Here is a 12368-nt window from a genome sequence, read left to right on the forward strand (position 1 = left end):
GCAATGACTACTCCTTGCATTTGATATCTATTATTGGGCCTCTCAATAGCCCTTTGATATGCCGAGTTGATGCGAGACTTCTTTCTCCACCTTTACCCCTTCGAAACCTATCACCATATTCTATTCCACCTATATGTTATATCCATTGTTCACACTCATGTATTGAGTGAGTAATAAAAAGATGAAGTGCGTTAAAAACTATGATCTAATTTCCTGACTAACAATATGTTGCTTGACATTTGTACTTATATGGTGAATATGGATCATACCTTGCTAATATGATAAAATGAATAGGGGGTAAACATTCTATAAGGATCGTATATTTTGAAACTTGATGATTATGTTAGTTACGTTTATGAATATTACCATGTTGATTCTTATTAATTCATCATTTCCCAATGATCATACCTGCAATAGATTACATATTGGGTAGCATGTAACATCAAAAATTCTATTTTTGTCTTTTACCTGCTCGAGGACAAGCAAGAATTAAGCTTGGGGATGCTAATATGTCTCGAGGGTATCAGCAATTTTTGATTCTTCCTTGCTATAATATTACCACTCTAGGATACTTTTTGGGCATTTATTTGTTGATTTATATTATTTCTTAGTACTAACCTATTATCCTAGTGCCTAGTGCGACTTGTTGCTTTCTTCCTGTTTTTGGCTTTTCAGGTTCCTAATACCAAGCGAAGTCCAATTGCCACGGAACTTATTGATGATTTTTTTTCGACCAAAAGAAGACCTAGAAGCTTCGGGAGGAGACTGGAGGCTGCATGAGGGAGGCAGCACACATCAGGGCGCGCCTACAGGGGTGGCCACACTTTGTTGTGTGTTGGCTACCCGTGGAGTCTCCCGACGCCCCTCTATGGCCTATAAATTCAAATGCATTCTCAAACCATGGGGAGTAACCTCAAACACTTCTTTTGCTGCCGCAAGTCTATGTTCCGCCGTGTGCCCATGTGGAGCCATATTTTGGTGCCCTACAGTAGGGGGATCAATCATGGGGGGCCTCTACACCTCACACCTTACACCTTGTTGCTCCCATGGTGATGTGTGAGTAGTTAACCTCACACCTTAGGGTATGTAGTTAGTACCTAGATGGCTCTCTCACTCCCTCTCATTCTCTCTCTCCCTCCCTCCCTCCCTCTCTCTCCCTATATATCTCTCTTCTCTCTCTCCTTCTCTCTCCCTCTCTATATATTAGTACTAGAATTGAGAAATTTGCCGTATGCCATGGCTTTGCCGTCTGTGGACGCATGGCAAAGATACTCTTTGCCGTCAGCTGGCACAAAGCTGATGGCAAAGGTTTTATTTGCCGTCGGCCACCTCTTTGCCATCTCCTAGCAGACGACAAAGGTCCCAAAAGCGGAGGGCGATGGGTGGGAACACGGCAACGCCCCCCCCCCCAAACCGCCGAAACCCACCCCCACCCACCCCACCCCTTTGTCGTCGGCCACCCGGCCTTTGCACACGACAAAGGGGATGTTTCCCTAACGGCTCGCCCTGCCCCGCCCGCTCCCCTAACGGCCCTACCCACCCCGTCTATCTGTTTCGCCATGCCCAACCTCTCTCTCATCTCGCCTAGCCCAGCCGCAGCTCCTCCGGCCCACCACCCCGCCTCGGCGCGCCCCATCCACAGCCTCCCCTGCCGCGATCCCCTCCTCCTCCTTGGCGCGCCCCCTCCACAGCCTCCCCTGCCACAACTCCGCCTCGGCGCGCCACCTCCACAACCGCCCCCGTCGTCGACCCCTCTCCTCGTCCCCCGCCGTCGACCCCCTCTCCTTTGCCCCCGCCGTCGACCCCTCTCCTCCAGCACCGCCCCGACCCCCTCTCCTGCACCACCCACGCCCCGACCCCCTCTCCTGCACCACCACCACAGCCGGCCCACTGCCCCGCCTGACGCCCCTGTCGGCCCCGGCGCCACACTGGCCAGGCCCCCCTCGCCTGAGCAGCCACTACCCCGGCCGCCCACTGCTCCTACAGGTAAGTTTTTTTTCCTTTTTGGCTTTATTTCCTGTTTTTTTCTTTTAAATTAGATAGTTAATTTAGATAGTTAGTTTATTTTCTATTTTTTCTGTTAAATTGGATAGTTATTTTTTTCTGTTTTTTATGTTAAATTAGATAGTTAGTTTATTAGGTAGAAAAAGTAGATAGAAAAGAAAAAAAAGATAGAAAAAAACTTAGAAGAAAATAAGAGAATAATAAACTAAAAGAAAAAGAAGAAGAAGAAGAAGAAGAAGAAGAAGAAGAAGAAGAAAGAGGAGACGAGGAGAAAGAGAAAAGAAAGAAGAAGAAGAAGAAGAGGAGGAGGAGGAAGGGGAGAAGATAAAAGAAGAAGAATAATAATAATAAGAAGATGATCAAGAAGAAGAAGAAGAAGAAGAAAAAGAGGAGAGAGGAGAAGAAGAAAGAAGAGGACCCCGACCCCCGACCCCCGGTCAACAACCCCCGACGCCCGACGCCACTACCCCCGACCCTGGACGCCACTGACCCCCGACTCCCGACCTCCGACTCCCGACACCACTGACCCCCGACCCCCAACCATCGACCCCTGACCCTCGACGCCACTAACACCCGACTCCCGACCCTCGACCCCCGACCCTCGACGCCACTAACCCCCGACCTACTAACGTCATTTTTTGTGTTTTCCTTTTTCTTCTCCTTCTTCTTCTCTTCTTGCTTCTTCTCTTTCTTCTTCTACGTAGCTTATTTTCCCCAACAAAGACATACTTAGCTAATTATCCTATCTGGTGAATAGCTTGTTTGTAGTCTGCCTATGGAAGGCGGACGACAAAGAATCTTTGCCATGAGGGGGCTGATGACAAGCAAAATGGGAATGCAGATCCGCAAGCGCTCCCGTTAAGTGCTAACGGCAGCATGCTGGGCCCACCCCCCTTTGCCTTCTGTCCTACCCCCCTTTGTCATCTGTCCTCCCCCTTTGCCGTCAGCGATGTTTGAGGCCGTCGGCAAAGGGGGCACCCGGCCCCTCTCTCCCTGTACCTTTGCCGGCTGCCCTCCCCCCTTTGTCGTCAGCCATGTTTGAGGCCGACGGTAAAGGGGGCACCCAGCGGGTTTGAGCCGAGGCATGTTTGATAATTTTCCATCTCTTGCAAGCCCTTTGCCGTGAGTGGGCGGACGACAAAGGCACAAAACAACCCCTATTTATTTTATTTTCTATAATATCCAGCAATTTTCACACAAATCAGTAATAATTTTCACAATAATGAGGATATATATATATATTTGACAGAAATAATTTTGTTTCCATACTCATAACCATATTAAAATAAGTTTCATCCATAATACATACATATTATGCAAGTCGCATCCGTACCGAACCATATATTACGCTAGTTTCATCCATGCATACAAAGTTTCATATATATCCATATACTACAATAGTTTCAATCCAAGCTTCCGTGAAGCCATGGTAGAATCAACCATATTCAAGCACTCCATCAATATAATCCAAGCTTCCCATGAAGTGAATGTAGTCTGCAAAATGGCAAATAAGAAGGTTAGAAGAAGAAGACTAGATGAAGAAGAGAAGTATAGGTCATTTCGAAGAGATCTTAGCTAAGTATAGGCGATTTAATAGCTAAGTTAGGGGGAATAAGTCATCTTGGAGCTACATAGCCTTATTATGTCACTTAAAAGAAAACTTAGCTAAGTATATGTCATTTTGGACCTACTTAGGGAAAAATTAAGTCATTTTGGAGCCAACTATGCTTATTAAGCCATTTTGGAGCTAGTTAAGCTAATTATAGGCCATTGAATAGCTAAGTTAGGTGGAATAGGTCATCTTGGAGCAACATAGCCTTATTATGTTATTTAGGAGAGAACATAGCTAAGTATAGGCCATTCTAGAGCTAACTTGGCTAAAATATGTCATTTTGGAGCCAACTATGATTATTAAGCCATTTTGGAGCTAGCTAAGCTGATTATAGGCCATTTAATACCTAAGTTAGGTGGAATAGGTCATCTTGGAGCTACATAGCCTTATTATGTCATATAGAAGATAACTTAGGTAAGTATAGGTCATTGTTTTATTAAATATGACATTTTGGAGCTAACTAAACTAATTATGTCATCTAGGTGGAAGCCAAGCTAAGTATAGGCCATTCTAGAGCTAACTTGGGTAAAATATGTCATTTTGGAGCCAAGTATGATTATTAAGCCATTTTGCAGCTAACTAAGCTAATTATAGGTCATTTAATAGCTAAGTTTGGTGGAATAGGTCATCTTGGAGATACATAGCCTTATTATGTCATTTAGAAGAGAACTTAGGTAAGTATAGTTCATTTTTTTATTAAATATGCTATTTTGGAGCTAAATGGGCTACTTATGTTATTCTAGAGGAAAACAAGCTAAGTATATAATATTCATGATCTAACCAAGGTACTTATACCATTTTGAGCTTATTATGTTATTTTAGAGCTAAATTAGTTATTTTATTGAACTAACCAAGGTTCTTATGATGTTTTTACCTAACTAAGCTAATTATGTCATTTTGGAGGATAATTAGCTATGTATGTCTTTATTGGGGGAAAATAAGCTACATAGAAGAAGAAAGAGAAGAAGCAAGAAGAGAAGAAGGAGAAGAAAAAGAAGAAGAAGAGTGATGAGGAGGAAGACAAGGAGATGGAGAAGGAGAAGGAAGAGGAGAAGAAGAAGAAAAGAAGAAGGAGAAGAAGAAGGAGAAGAAGGAGGGATTGTTCTCCTTCTTCTCCTCCTTCTCCTTGTCCTTCTTCTTCTCTTCTTCTTCTTCCATCTTTTCATTTTTCCTCTTTCTTCTCCTCTTGTCCTCTTCTTCAAGCTAAATTAGCTAATTATGCCTTTTTGGAGCTAATTATGTCATTTTGGAGGATAATTAGCTAAGTATAGGTCATTTCTTATTAAATAGGCCATTTTGGAGCTAACTAAGGAAATTATGTCATTTAGGTGGAGGCCAAGCTAAGTCTAGTCCATTCTGGAGCAAACTTGGGTAAAATATGTCATTTTGGAGCCAACTATGACTATTAAGGCACTTTGGAGCCAACTATAATTAATAACTCAGCCACCTCCCCCCTTTGTCGTCAGCCATGTTTGAGGCCGACGGCAAAGGGGGCACCCCAACGTGTTTCAGCCAAGGCATGTTTGAGAATTTGCCGTCGACTGCAAGCCCTTTGTCATCAGTTGGAGGACGACAAAGGCACAAAACAGCCCCTATTTATTTTATTTTCTATAATATCTAGCATTTTTCACACAAATCATAAATAATTTTCACAATAATGAGGATATATATATATTTGACAGAAATAATTTTGTTTCCATACTTATAACCATATTAAAATAAATTTCATCCATAATACATACATATTATGCAAGTTGCATCAGTACCAAACCATATATTACGCTAGTTTCATCCATGCATACAAAGTTTCATATATATCCATATACTACAATAGTTTCAATCCAAGCTTCCGTGAATCCATGGTAGAATCAACCATATTCAAGCACTACATTAATATAATCCAAGCTTCCCGTGAAGTGAATGTAGTCTGCAAAATGGCAAATAAGAAGGTTAGAAGAAGAATACTAGATGAAGAAGAGAAGTATAGGTCATTTCGAAGAGTTCTTACCTAAGTATAGGCCATTTAGTGCATGTTCGGTTTCTCTCCGCTCCGTCAGCTGCGCTCCCGGAGCGGAGCAGGCTACAGCGTATTTTGACGGAGCGGCTGAAACCGAGCTTCACAACGACACGGAGTGGAGCGGCTGGGAGAGATTCTGAACAGGGCCTTAATAGCTAAGTTAGGGGGAATAAGTCATCTTGGAGCTACATAGCCTTATTATGTCACTTAAAAGGGAAGTTAGCTAAGTATATGTCATTTTGGACCTACTTAGGGAAAAATATGCCATTTTGGAGCCAACTATGATTATTAAGCCATTTTGGAGCTTGCTAAGCTAATTATAGGCCATTTAATAGCTATGTTAGGTGGAATAGGTCATCTTGGAGCTACATAGCCTTATTATATCATATAGAAGATAACTTAGGTAAGTATAGGTCATTTCTTTTATTAAATATGCCATTTTGGAGCTAACTAAGCTAATTATGTCATCTAGGTGGAAGCCAAGCTAAGTATAGGCCATTCTAGAGCTAACTTGGGTAAAATATGTCATTTTGGAGCCAACTATGATTATTAAGCCATTTAGCAGCTAACTAAGCTAATTATAGGCCATTTAATAGCTAAATCAGGTGGAATAGGTCATCTTGGAGATACATAGCCTTATTATGTCATTTAGAAGAGAACTTAGGTAACTATAGGTCATTTTTTATTAAATAGGCTATTTCGGAGCTAAATGGGCTAATTATGTCATTTTAGAGGAAAACAAGCTAAGTATATAATATTCATGAGCTAACCAAGGTTCTTATACCTTTTTGAGCTTATTATGTCATTTTAGAGCTAAATTAGTCATTTTATTGAGCTCACCAAGGTTCTTATGATTTTTTTATATAACTAAGCTAATTATGTCATTTTGGAGGATAATTAGCTAAGTATGTTTTTATTGGGGGAAAATAAGCTACGTAGAAAAAGAAAGAGAGGAAGAAAGAAGAGAAGAAGGAGAAGGAAAATAAGAAGAAGAAGGAGGAGGAGGAGGACTAGGAGATGGAGAAGGAGAAGGAAGAGGAGAAGAAGAAGAGAAGAAGAAGGAGAAGAAGAAGGAGAAGAAGGAGGGCTCCTTCTCCTTCTTCTCCTCCTTCTCTTTCTCCTTCTTCTTCTTTTCTTCTTCGCTTTTTCTTCTTCTTCCTTCTTTTCATTTTCCTCTTTCTTCTCCTCTTGTCGTCTTCTTCGAGCTAAATTAGCTAATTATGCCTTTTTGGAGCTAATTATGTCATTTTGGAGGATAATTAGCTAAGTATAGGTCATTTCTTATTAAATAGGCCATTTTGGAGCTAACTAAGGTAATTATGTCATTTAGATGGAGGCCAAGCTAAGTCTAGGCCATTCTGGAGCTAACTTGGGTAAAATATGTCATTTTGGAGCCAACTATGATTATTAAGGCACTTTGGAGATAGCTAAGATTATTATAGGCTATTTAATATCTGATTATTAGCTAAGTATGTCATTTTGGAGCTAAATGGGCTAATTATGTCATTTTAGAGGAAAACAAGCTAAGTATATAATATTCATGAGCTAACCAAGGTTCTTATGCCATTTTGAGCATATTATGTCATTTTGGAGCTAAATTAGTCATTTTAATGAGCTAACCAAGGTTCTTATGATGTTTTTACCTAACTAAGCTAATTATATCATTTTGGTGGATAATTAGCTAAGTGTGTCTTTATTGGGGAAAATAAGCTACGTAGAAGAAGAAAGAGAAGAAGCAAGAAGAGAAGAAGAAGAAGAAGAAGAAGAAGGAGGAGGAGGAGGAGGAGGAGGAGGAGGAGAAGGAGAAGGAAGAGGAGAAAAAGAATAAAAGAAGAAGGAGAAGCAGAAGGAGAAGAAGAAGGAGAAGAAGGAGGAGAGAAGAAGAAGGAGGGCTCCTTCTCCTTCTTCTCCTTCTTCTCCTCCTTCTCCTTCTTCTCTTTTTCTTCTTCCTTCTTTTCAGTTTTCCTCTTTCTTCTCCTCTTGTCCTCTTCTTCGAGCTAAATTAGCTAATTATGCCTTTTGGAGCTAATTATGTCATTTTGGCGGATAATCAGCTAAGTGTAGGTCATTTCTTATTAAATAGGCCATTTTGGAGCTAACTAAGCTAATTATGTCATTTAGGTTTAAGCCAAGCTAAGTATAGGCCATTCTAGAGCTAACTTGTGAAAAATATGTCATTTTGGAGCCAACTATGATTATTAAGGCATTTTGAGCTAGCCAAGCTAATAATAGGCTATTCAATAGGTGATTGTTAGCTAAGTATGTCTTTTTTGAGCTAAATGGTCTAATTATGTCATTTTAGAGGAAAGCAAGCTAAGTATAGAATATTCATGAGCTAACCAAGGTTCTTATGCCATTTTGAGCTTATTATGTCATTTTGGAGCTGAATTAGTCATTTTAATGAGCTAACAAAGGTTATTATGATGTTTTTACCTAACTAAGATAATTATGTTATTTTGTAGTTTGGTGTTTGTCAGCTTTGCCCTCCGGGGTGCCCCCCTTTGCGGTCTGCCATGGCGGACGAGAAAGTTTCTGATCCCTGTAGTGTATCTCTCTCTCTCTCTCTCTCTCTCTCCCCCTCACCCTCTCCCTTTCCCTCTCTCTCTTTCTCATTCTCTCTCTCTCCCAATCTCTCTCCCTCTCTCCCCCTCTCCCTCTATCTCTCTATATCTATCTATCTATCTATCTATCTATCTATCTATCTATCTATCTATCTATCTATCCATCTATATTTCTGTCTGATTATCTATCTATATATCTATCTATCAATCTATTTATCTATCTATCTATCTATCCATCTATCTATATACATCCCTCTCTCTCCCTCTCCCTCTCCCTCTCCCTATCTATCTTTCTCTCCCTCTCCCTCTCCCTCTCCCTCTCCCTCTCCCTATCTATCTCTCTATCCCTCTCTCCCTCTCCATCTGTCCCTATCTCTCCCTCTCACTCTCTCCATCTCTCTATCCCTCCCTATCACTCCCTCCCTTCTTCTCTCTCTCGCGTTCTGTATATGTCACAATCTTGATGAATCATGGGATTTGTTAATATAGTTGGATCATATGTTGTTTGTCCCTTGCTATCTTGATGTGATGAATTGATTCCTTCCCTTTGATTATTTGTTATGTAGGATTGAATATTGGATTTGAGGTCACTTGATGTATGTCTTGCATATGGGTATGTGTGGTGACAATGGGGTGCTCTATCGAATTACTTGACATATGTTTTGGTACTCAACTTGCGGATTCCCATGGTGACAATAGGGTAATCTATTTATATGGGTTTATACACATTCTTGTCCTACTTTCTCCAATTGAAATCTTGGGGTTCTCTTTGAAATCATAGGTGTTATTCTAGTACAAACTCTAGGGCTGTTTGTGACACTTATAGGAATAGATCAATATATTTATCGGAAAGAATAGCTTTGAGGTGGTTATGTTACCTAAAATAATTTGATTTTATGTTCTCGGCTAGAAATGAACTTTGGAGTGATTCCTTGTCTCACTTTGCAGGATGGTCATATGATTCTCTTATGTTAGGATTGTTGAGATATTGCACTAGTGAAAGTATGAACCATAGGCCTTATCTCCAAGCATTGCAATACCGTTTATGCTCACCTTTATTAATTTTTTACCTTGCTTTTTTATATTACAGAAACCTATGTGGACTATCCATACTACACTTGTATCACCATCTCTTCGCCAAACTAGTGCACCTATACAATTTACCATTGTATAGGATGTGTTGGGGACACAAGAGATTTATTATATTTGATTGGAGGGTAGTTTGAAAGAGACCATTTAATCCTTCACGTCCCATGGATTTATAAACCTTAGGTCATCCACCTGAGGGAAGGAAAATTACTACTGTCCTACAAAACTTTCCCCTTGGAGGCCCAAGAGAGTCTACAAGAATAAAGTTGCATAGTAGATATCAAGCTCTTTTCGGGCGCCATTTTCGGGAGGTGAATGCTTGAAGGTATATCTTTACATCTTGCAATTTTGTGTTTTAGTTTCTTGCTTATTACTAGCTTGGTTTGTAAAAGAAAACTAAAAAATGGCATTGAGGTGGCCTCAAATACTTTGTCTTTACAATGTATTTCATGGAACTGTTGGATTAGAAAATTGGGCCAAATTGTTACAAGAAGAGTTTAATACAATCTTTGGCATTAAATCACTAGTGGAGAAATGACTATCCACAACTCCTGTTGGTGGTGGACCATTTTCGTGCAATGCCAGCACTATTTTTTTCAAATCGCGCTGTCGTCGGCTAAATTGGTACGTGACCTCTAGACGGTTAGTGCTGCCTTGGATACTTCTAGACACGCCACAAATCTATTGGACCACGTGTACTCGCCATCTGGAATATAGTTGTGGCATTCCGTTTCTGTACACCGTATATAATTAATTAGTGTTGGTGTACGAGATTGTTGTACGCGAGACATTATCTTTCCACTTAAACTAGTATTTTAAGTATTTAAAGATTATATATGCTAGTTGGAAAATATCAAACTTTTTTATTTTACATTTTGGAAATGATTATTTCTAAAAGTTCTAATTTTGAGTATTTAATTATGTTTCGTCCTACATTTAACTTAATTAGTCTTTTTTTATTCAGGTTTTTATTAGATATGGTGTTGCATTTGAGGCCCACGCCAGCAAAGTCCCATAGTAGTCAACTCCCACGCCTTAGTAAAAGACATAGGACACCATGCCCTAGTACGTACCCTTTCATTTCAACTCCCCCTCGCCGCACCGTCGCCACCCATCGCCACGTTGTCGGCGCCCGTCGCCGCTGCCCATCGCCACCCATCGCGCCCCTTCATCGACCAGCAAGGTTAAATCCTCTCCTTCCCCTCTCGTTACATCTCCTTCCATATGTGTGGGATTCATATATATGTAGATTTAGGATTGCTTTGTGTAGATAATTTAGTACGTATATATAATAGATTGCTTTGTGTGATATAGAATCAAAATTTTATTCCATGGATTGTTTTGTGTACAAATTTTAGTGATAACCTGATGTAAAATCCGATTTAATAGTGCATTTTGAGTAGAAATGTTCTGATTGTCTAGAATGTTAATGATTCTAGTTCAACTTAATTCGATAGCCTATTCTGAATGATAGAGGAATAAGTAAAATGAAATCCTGATGTAGCATTTTGAGTATAATTTGTTTATTTGTGTCTCCCTCCGTAGATTTTGTTTATTTTTGTACACATGCTACTAGTGTAGAATTATACATGTTACTTGTGTCGGTTCACTAGTCTAGAATCTGATTATATACTTGGTTTTCAATATGTTTTGTGTAGAATGGCGCAAGCACCACAATGTCGAGGGTGCAAGTCAAGGTGCGCCAGTAGCCTTACAAGTGCCACGCTCTTCAACATTTACATTCAGCCGTGTTTTGTTCCTGCCATTGTTAGAAATTATGTACATTCTAATAGTTTGTGCTTTTCTTTTTGTTGCTATTTCCACTAATGCATTGTGTGTATGTTTTAGGGTTTTCTTACATAGACCATTCCTTGCAATGTGAGATTGGATTTCAATGAGCTCATATCTAGAGACACTATCATATAGATGCTCCTGGGGGGCGTACACTATGGAGGTCAATAAGGGACGGAAAATCACCCATATTGGAGGAGATGAATGGGATCGTTTCATCACCCGCATGCATCTCACTGAGGGTGACTCGATCAGCTTCTCCTTCTGAAGAGAAACTTCAAGGCTTGTCGTTATCTTTCTCAACTATGAGGAGGAAGATGATGACCCATTTGATGAAGCGGTCTTTGCCCAAAGAATGACCAGACTGAGTGAGGATGAAACTCACACGCTTTGGAAAACATCCACCCCATGATGCCTACATCAAGATGCCATTCGTGACCCGCCTGACATGGACGATGGTTAACCTCCATGTCATGTTATGTTACTTATTATTGTATTAATTTGATGTCATTAGTATACATTAATGTCATGATATGCTTAGTGTATAATTTGATGATATGCTTAGTACATATGTTAATGTGATGATAGGCTTATAGTGTAGTAATGTTACATGTTCATCATGTTTTTTTCAGAAATTACCTAAGAGTCTATGTGTGAGTTGTGGTATCGAGCGGGATGAAGAAGGCATTGCTGGACTACGCCTCACTAGAAGGGGCTCCGTCACCACCTGTGCTTATGTAGTGCACATGGACGGGCACACTATCTTCAGTTCGGTTGGGTGGAGCAAGTTCCTTGCTGGCAAGAATCTCCTCGTTGGACAGGTCTTCTTAGTCACTATTAGGAACACTGCACGCCTTGACTTCAGGATGATGATCATTATCGACCTCCATTAAGTATGTTATATATAGTTTGGTCGTGCGAAATGAACTCCTTATTAACTACGCTCGTGTTTGTGAGGAATGTCCTTAATACCTACTTTTGAGCTTGGCACTTATTAACTAGGATGCAGGGTTTTACTAAACTAGTTCCTAGTGGGCATTCCTACATGGTAAATGTTATGTCCTGGAAATTTTTTGCCTCTATAAAACGTTCCTGGCATGTAATGTACATTCAACGTTGCTAGGTGAATGATTATAGTGGTAGTGTTACCTACGTGGCACACCATCAACACGTAGAATATTGCTGGTGTAGGACCCAATGCCACCAGTATTTTTTAATAATAGTGCGATAATGGTGGCGTAGGGCTACCACGCCACCAAAGCCTTTTTTGCCATGCTATAGCTAGGCTTTTCTG

General features: G+C 40.4%; 1 pseudogene; it reads left to right on the top strand.

The window, feature by feature from the left end:
- Window positions 1–11085: 11085 nt before the first annotated feature.
- Window positions 11086–11967, top strand: LOC123405321 (annotated as a pseudogene).
- Window positions 11968–12368: the final 401 nt, after the last annotated feature.

The sequence above is a fragment of the Hordeum vulgare genome, chromosome 6H (genome assembly GCF_904849725.1).
Source record: "Hordeum vulgare subsp. vulgare chromosome 6H, MorexV3_pseudomolecules_assembly, whole genome shotgun sequence".
Classification (NCBI taxonomy): domain Eukaryota; kingdom Viridiplantae; phylum Streptophyta; class Magnoliopsida; order Poales; family Poaceae; genus Hordeum; species Hordeum vulgare.